Source organism: Mus pahari, chromosome X (genome assembly GCF_900095145.1).
Source record: "Mus pahari chromosome X, PAHARI_EIJ_v1.1, whole genome shotgun sequence".
NCBI lineage: Eukaryota > Metazoa > Chordata > Mammalia > Rodentia > Muridae > Mus > Mus pahari.
In genome coordinates, this window is record NC_034613.1 from 136,509,939 (window position 1) to 136,517,775 (window position 7,837).

The window sequence follows — 7,837 nt, forward strand, 5'->3', positions numbered from 1 at the left end:
TTCTTCTTCTTCTTCTTCTTCTTCTTCTTCTTCTTCTTCTTCTTCTTCTTCTTCTTCTTCTTCTTCTTCTTCTTCTTCTTCTTCTTCTCTAATTCTAAATTTTTTGTCTTTGTTGCCCTGGCTCCTTCTGAGCAGCCTCCTGTCTTTGCTGCCCAAGATGCTCCTGGTCAGTCCTTCCAGGGTCCACATTCCTTCTCACCTACATTTCAGATGATTTTTCCTTTTGCAGCTCTAACTCTGACAAGACACCCTCTGAACCATGGCAATTCTCCCTTCCTTGCTTCCAGTTCCTAGCCAGTGCCAATCTAAAAGTTCTCTCTCTCTTTCCACCCAGCCATTGGCCTTAGATTATTTTTTGATCCATTAAAAATTAATTGGGGACAAGGACTTTCAGTGTTTGAATACACAAATACCTTGATTTTCAGGGCCAGATTAATTCAAAGCAATAGAGTCAATCCCCACCAGATGATAATGGACTGAACCTCTGAACCTGTAAGCTATCCCCAATTAAATGTTTTCCTTAATAAGAGTTGCCTTGGTCATATTGTCTCTTCTCAGCAATGGAAACTCTAACTAAGACAGTTGGTAAATATTTTCCCATTCTGTAGCCTGCTGCTTTGTCTAAATGATGATCTTTGCAGAAGATTTTCAGGTTCATGAGTTCTCATTTTCTAATTGTTGATCTTAGTGCCTGTGCTAACAGTGTTCTGTTCAGAAAGCATTTCCTGTGCCAATGAGTTCAAAGCTATTCCCTATTTTTCTATTCTATCATATTCAGTGTACCTAGTTTTTAGTTGAGGTCTTTAATCCATTAGTGAGTTTTGTGCAGGGTGCTAAGTGTGGATCCAATTGTCTTATTGCTCTAGCTAAGATTTCAAGTACTATATTAAATAGGTATGTAGAGAGTGGATAGCCTTGTCTTTTTCCTGATTTTAGTCAAATTGCCTTGAGTTTCTTTCCATTTAAGTTGACATTGGCTATTAGATTGCTGCAAACTGCCTTTAGTATGTTGAGTTTTGTCCCTTGTATTCCTAATCTCTTCAGAACTTTTATCATAAAGGGGTGTTGGATTTTGTCCAAAGACCTTTTTACATCTAAACGATGATTATGTGTTTTTTGTCTTTGACTTTGCTTACATGATGGATTACATCTATTAATTTACATATGTTGAATGACCCCAGCATCTTGGCCAAGAACCAAACTTCATTATATTGGATGATCTTTTCTATGTGTTCTTAGATTTGGTTTTCAAGTATTAATTGAGAATATCTATGTTCATAAGGGAAATTGGTCTGCAATTCACTGTCTTTGTTGGGTCTTTTTGTGGTTTGGGTATCAGAATAACTGTACCCTCAGAAAACAAATAGCCAATGTTCCTTCTGTTTCTCATTTGTTAAATAATTTGAGGAGTATTGATATTAATTCTTCGAGAGTCTGGTAGAATTCTGTGATAAAGCCATCTGCCTTTTTCAGTTGGGAGACATTTAATGAATACGATTTCACTGGTGTTATAGGTCAGTTTAAATTGTTTATCTGATTTTGATTTAACTTTGGTAAGTGGTATATAATAAGAAAATTATACATTTGTTCTAGATTTTCCAATTTGGTGGAGTACAGGTTTTGAAAGTTTGTTCTTATGATTCTCTGAATTCCTCTGTGTCTGTTGTTATATTCCTCTCTTGATCTCTAATTTTGTTAATTTGGATTTCTTTGTGCCTTTTAGTTAGTTTGGATAAGGTTCTGTCAATCTTACTGATTTTTTCCCCCAGAGAACTAACTGTTGTATTGATCCATGCTATTTTTCCTCATTTTATTGATTTTAGGCCTAAGTTTGATTATTTCATACTATCTTGTCCTTTTGGGTGTAGTTTCTCCTTTTTGTCCTAGAGTTTCTGGATGTGTTGTCACATTACTAATATGAGATCTCTCCAACTTTTTAATGTCATTTAGTACTATAAACTTACCTCTTATAATGACTTCAGTGCATCCTGTAATTCTGGGCATGTTATGTATTTATTTCAATTCAACTCTAGAAAATTTTTAATTTCATTAATTTCTGTCTCGGTGCCTTTTTCTTTTAATTTCTATGAGCTTGTATGATTTCTGTCATGTCTTTTGTTGCTATCCAGCTTTAATCCTTGGTGGTCATACAGAAAGCAGAGTATTATCTCAATTTCCTTGAATGTATTGAGACCTGCTTTATACTCTGAGTATGTGGTCAATTCTGGAGAGAGTTACACCAGGTACTGGGAGGAAGGTATTTTTTTGTGTTTGGGTGAAATAGTCTGTAAATATATGGTGGGTCCATTAGGTTTAAAATGTCACTGACTTCTAATGTTTATCTGTTTAGTTTTTGTCTGGATGACCTGTCTGTTGGTGAGAGTGGCATATTGAAGTCTCCCACTATTAATGTGTGAAGATCAATATGTGATTTAAAGCTACAGTAGTTTTTTTTTGTTGTTGTTGTTGGTTTGTTTTGTTTTTTTGTTTTTTTCGAGATAGGGTTTCTCTGTATAGTCCTGGCTGTTCTGGAACTCACTTTGTAGACCAGGCTGGCCTCGAACTCAGAAATCTGCCTGCCTCTGCCTCCCGATTGCTGGGATTAAAGGTGTGTGCCACCACGCCCAGCAGTAGTATTTCTTTTATGGACTTGAGTTCCCTTGTATTTGGTGCATGTTGTGAATTGTAATGTCATCTTGGGGTATATTTCCTATGATATGTATTCATTGTCCTTCCTGATCTTTTCTGTTTAATTCAAAGTCTGTTTTGTCAAATACTAAAATATCTATACCAGTTTATTTCTGAGGTCCATTTGCTTGGAATATTCTTTTCCATCTGTTTACTATGAGGTGATATGTATCCTTGATGTTAAGGTGTATTTTTTCGATGCAACAGCAGAATGTTTTTGCATCTATTCTGTTAGTCTGTCTTTTTAGTGAGGAATTGAGAAACGAGGAATTGATGTTGAGAGATATCAATTCAGTGTTTTTTGTTTCTTGTTATTTGGTGGTGGTGGTGGTAGTGTGTGTGTGTGTGTGTGTGTGTGTGTGTGTGTGTTTCCCTCTTTTGATTTGTGATTTGCTGATTTCAGATTATTTGTTTTCTATGTTTCCTTGAGCATGGTTAACTTCTTTAGGATAATGTTTTCCTTCCAGAGCCTTTTGTAGGTCTGAATGTATACACAGACAATTTTAGCATGGAATGTCTTACATTCTCTATATTGTGGTTGAATTTTTTGCTAGATATAGCAGTCTGTGCTGACATCTGTGGTCCTTTGTTGCCTGGATGTTTTGTTCCTTGGATTCTGTTGCCCTCTTTGGTTCTTAGGAGGGTTCTCCTAGGACTAGTATAGATCTGGTGATGAGGCTACAGAATTGCCTTTGGAGGAGAGGAGAGAGTACCAGTTTACTTTGCTCTCCTACTTGCTTGTCTGGAGGGTTCCCAGGGACTGCCTTCTGCAGTTGCCGGGCTGGAATAATAGGGTGCGTCAGGACAAGATCGGAGGAGAAAATGTTCATGATCTACTTGGGAGGTGGGAACAGAGAGGAGGTGTGGGCTATTGCATGTGGTTTACTGGAGTTAGGGGTTAGATTTAGGGATTAAGAAGAGGAGGGACAGGTAAAGACTAGTTGTTAGTCTACCTTCTTCACTGAGAACATCTGCTGGAAATTGGGACAATGGGATGAGTGGGTAGGGGAAGGAAGGTGGAGAGGTAGAACTCTAGTATCCACTGGAGGTCAGAGCAAAGAGGAAGGGGAGGCTGCAGCAGGTGGTCTTCTACAGATGTGGGGAGGAAACTGGGAATTGGATGTAGAGAAGAGGGGATGGGAGTATCTACAGTTAGCCTACCCAATTCCTTTGCCAGAGTTAAGTTTGGTTTTTTTTTAATCAATTCATTATTTTATCCCTCTCTTTAGAGGTAAAATAATGTTGGAAATAAACTTAAGTATTTACTACTTTTATTAAAATGGCATACCTATTTGTTTCATTTGATTTGATCATGTTCTTATCCTCTGTATTCTACCTTATTCTATTAATACTTTGACTATGTCTTGTGTGCTGACATCTGGTAAATCAAACTATATACCTTCCTGTTCCTTGGCTGTATATTCTTCTACTTTGATAAGTATTAATATAGGTGATATATACCATGTAGTATTATTAACAGTATCTCTTCTTAGTTTTGATATAATCCTTAGGGAACCTTCAATCACCATCTCATGAAAAATTCAAAGACTATTTTCTGGTCCTTAAGTCTGCAGGACCTTCAGAAAGGCTTTTCATCTCTTCTATCTTCACCCATATTTCATCATACACTCCCTAATATGCTTAACACAAAGATTACTTTTAGCACCCAGCAAGGGGATTACAATATTCTTCTGCCCTGCAATACACTTGGCTCTCTTGTTTTCTCTCTTCAAATACTTTTTTCTTGTTTTGGCCAAAAGTTCTAAGGTTTTTGTTAAATCTTCAAGAGGGTAAAATGGATTTGACTAACATGATTTTTTTCTGAAGTATAATTACAAATGTATAATTAATATAAATATCACAATTATGCTATTCAGTTTGTACAAATACATGAACTTGTTCAAATGCATTGTTTTCCAATTCTATTAAGAACCACAACATCTGTACAATGATGGTAGTTTCCTTACATGTAGGAAGTTCCCTTTTGCCTCTTCTCAATGAAAATCTCTCTTCCTAACAAATATGATGTTCTTTTCACCAAGATAAGTTAATGGTTTTGTCCATTCTAAAACTTCATATATGTGGAATCATATAAGAGGGATTTAATTATATCCTGTTTACTTTACTTATCATAATGTTTTTGAGGCTCATAAATGTTGAGCTATGGTTTCATAGTTCAGTTTCTATTTGTGAGAAATCATTGATAAATATTGAGAATCAAATTGTTATATACACTTGCTTGGTTTAGATATTGAATATGACTGAAGGCATATTTACTCAGTTATTGTATGTAACTGAAAAACAAGAATGTAATCTTTTTTATTGGATATTTTCTTTACTTACATTTCAATGAATGTAATCTTATCACACATTATTGCATATGTAGGAAATTAGGATGGACTCTTGATGATTCAAGTATGATATATATCAAAGAACCAGGTGAAGATTGCTTCAATCACAATTTTTATATTTTTCTTAATCATAAAAAACAAATCCTTTAAGTAGACACCAGGAGAAATATCAAAGAGAAGTATGCTGATGTGCTCTGAAAAATTACAGAATAAGATGTTTTTTAATAAGTTGCTATTCTTGTTCTAGTGTACCATACTCATAAACGTTAAAATGGATTCCCATGAAATTAGACATTCTTCTTCAACTTCACTGGAGGATCCTAGCTTCAGTACAATCCTTAGCACTTCCTAGCTATTAATTTTATTTGTTCACAAAATTCACCAATTTAAAAATTTACAGTTATGTTTTAAAAGTTGATGTTGTTAATAAGCCAACCTGCCTCTTCTCTTTATAGAAAAAATGCCTAAGGGCCATTATGTCTATACTACATACAGTTGTCATAAATATCCACTCTAACCCTGATCAGTAGATAATAGGCCAAAACATCCTACATTAGCCTACAAATACATGCATAAAAAGAAATTTTATTTACAAAATTCTACTAGGTACAAATAGGAAACATTTTCTTTCAAAATAGATTTTTAAAAAGTCTAATTTCAACAAAGTGGAGTAATGCCATGTCTTAAATGTCCAGCTTTTTAGAGGTAAGAAGAAGTCCTGGATATAACATATCTATTGGTTATGGATTAAGAATTATAAGAAGCTTCCGGTTACATGCTCCCCTGAGATAAAACTGTGCCACTGCTCTCCATACTCAAATCCCTCTTGGAGAGAGCTGGTCTCCTAGGAGTGCTGATACATCCAAGGTTGCAGGTGAAACTACCACTATTGCTCCAATAGTCAGCCCAAGAGGGCTCCACCAGGAGCCCACAGGGTAGAGGAACCACAGAGCAGCCAAAGATAGGATCCTTCTGGTTTCCATCTGTGCCCTGAGATAAACCTGTGCTACAGCTTTCTGTACCCAAATCCTGCCTAGAGAAAGCTAGTCTCCCAGGAGTGTTGACACATCATAGAGCACAGCTCTATGTACTCCATTGATACCTAGTGATAACTGGTCTCCTAGGACTGCTGATACACCTAAGAACACAGTCTCACAAAAGGGACAAGCTCCAGTCAGAGGCAGCAAGATCAGCGAACACTAGAGATAACCAGATGGTGAGAGGCAAGCATAAGAACCTAAGCAACAAAAACCAAGGCTACTTGGCATCATCAGAACTCAGTTCTCCCAGAACAGTGACAGGTTAACCTAACACATCAGAAAAGCAAGATTTGGATTTGAAATCACATATCATGGTGATGATAGAGGACTTTATGGACATAAATAACTCCCTTAAAGAAATATAGGAGAACACAGATAGAAGCCCTTAAAGAGGAATCACAAAAATCTAAAGAATTATAGGCAAACACAACCAAACAGGTGAAGGCATTGAACAAAACCATCCAGGATATAAAAATGGGAATAGAAACAATAAAGAAATCACAAAGGGAGACAAACCTGGAGATAGAAAACCTAGGAAAGAGATCAGGAGTCATAGATACAAGCATAACCAACAGAATACAAGAGGTAGAAGAAAGAATCTCAGGTGCAGAAGATACCATAGAAAACGTTGACACAACACCAAAACCATCATTCACCATGATGAAGTAGGCTTCTTCCCAGGGATGAAGAAGGGGGAGCAACATGTCTCTAGCTGCATATGTAGCAGAAGATGGCCTAGTTGTCCATCATTGGGAAGAGAGGCCCTTAAGCTAAGCAAACTTTATATGACCCAGTACAGGGGAATGCCAGGGCCAAGAAGTAGGACTGGGTGGGTAGGAGAGCAGGGCAGGGGGAGGGTATAGGGAATTTTTGGGATAGCATTTGAAATGTAAATAAACAAAATATCTAATAAAGGAAAAAAAGAAGGGGGAGCAAAATACTCACAGGAGGTAGAGTGTAGGAAGGACTTGGGAAAAAGAGAGGAGGGGAGGGAAAAAGGGGGCAGGATCAGGTGTGGGAGAAAGGGATGTTATACAGAGTGTCAGAAATTTGAACAGAAGTGTGTAGCAATGGAGGATGGGAAACTGGGTGTAGCCACCAGCAAGTCCCAGATGATAGGAAAGCAAAAGACTCCAGGACCCAAAAGGGATTAGCTGAATGTCTAACAAAGGGGAAAGAGAACCTGTAGAGACCATGTCCAGAGACTAGGCAAGGCCCTTGGTTGGGGGATGGGCCCACCTACTCATTTCCAAATTCTTAACCTAGAATTGTTCCTGTCTAAAGAAAATATGGGGAGAAAATGTGGAGTAGAGACTGAAGGAAAGGCCACCCAGAGACTGTCCCACCTGGGATCCATCCCATATACAGACACCAAACCCAGACACTATTTTGGATGCCAAGAAGTGCTTGCTGACAGGAGCCTGTTATAGCTGCCTCCTGAGAGGCTCTGCCAGTGCCTGACAAATGTAGAGGTGGATGCTCTCAGCCAACCATTGGACTGAGCACAGGGACACCAATGGAGGAGTTAGAGAAAGGACTGAAGAAGTTGAAAGGATTTGCAACACCATAGGAAGAACAACAATATCTACCAACCAGAACCCCTCAGAGCTCCGAGGGACTAAACCCCTAACCAAAGAGTACACATGGAGGTTCCCATGGCTCCCGCCACATACGTCGCAGAGGATGGCCTATCTGGCATCAATGGGAGGAGAGGACCTTGGTCCTGTGAAGGTTCGATGTCCCAGTGTAGGGGAATGT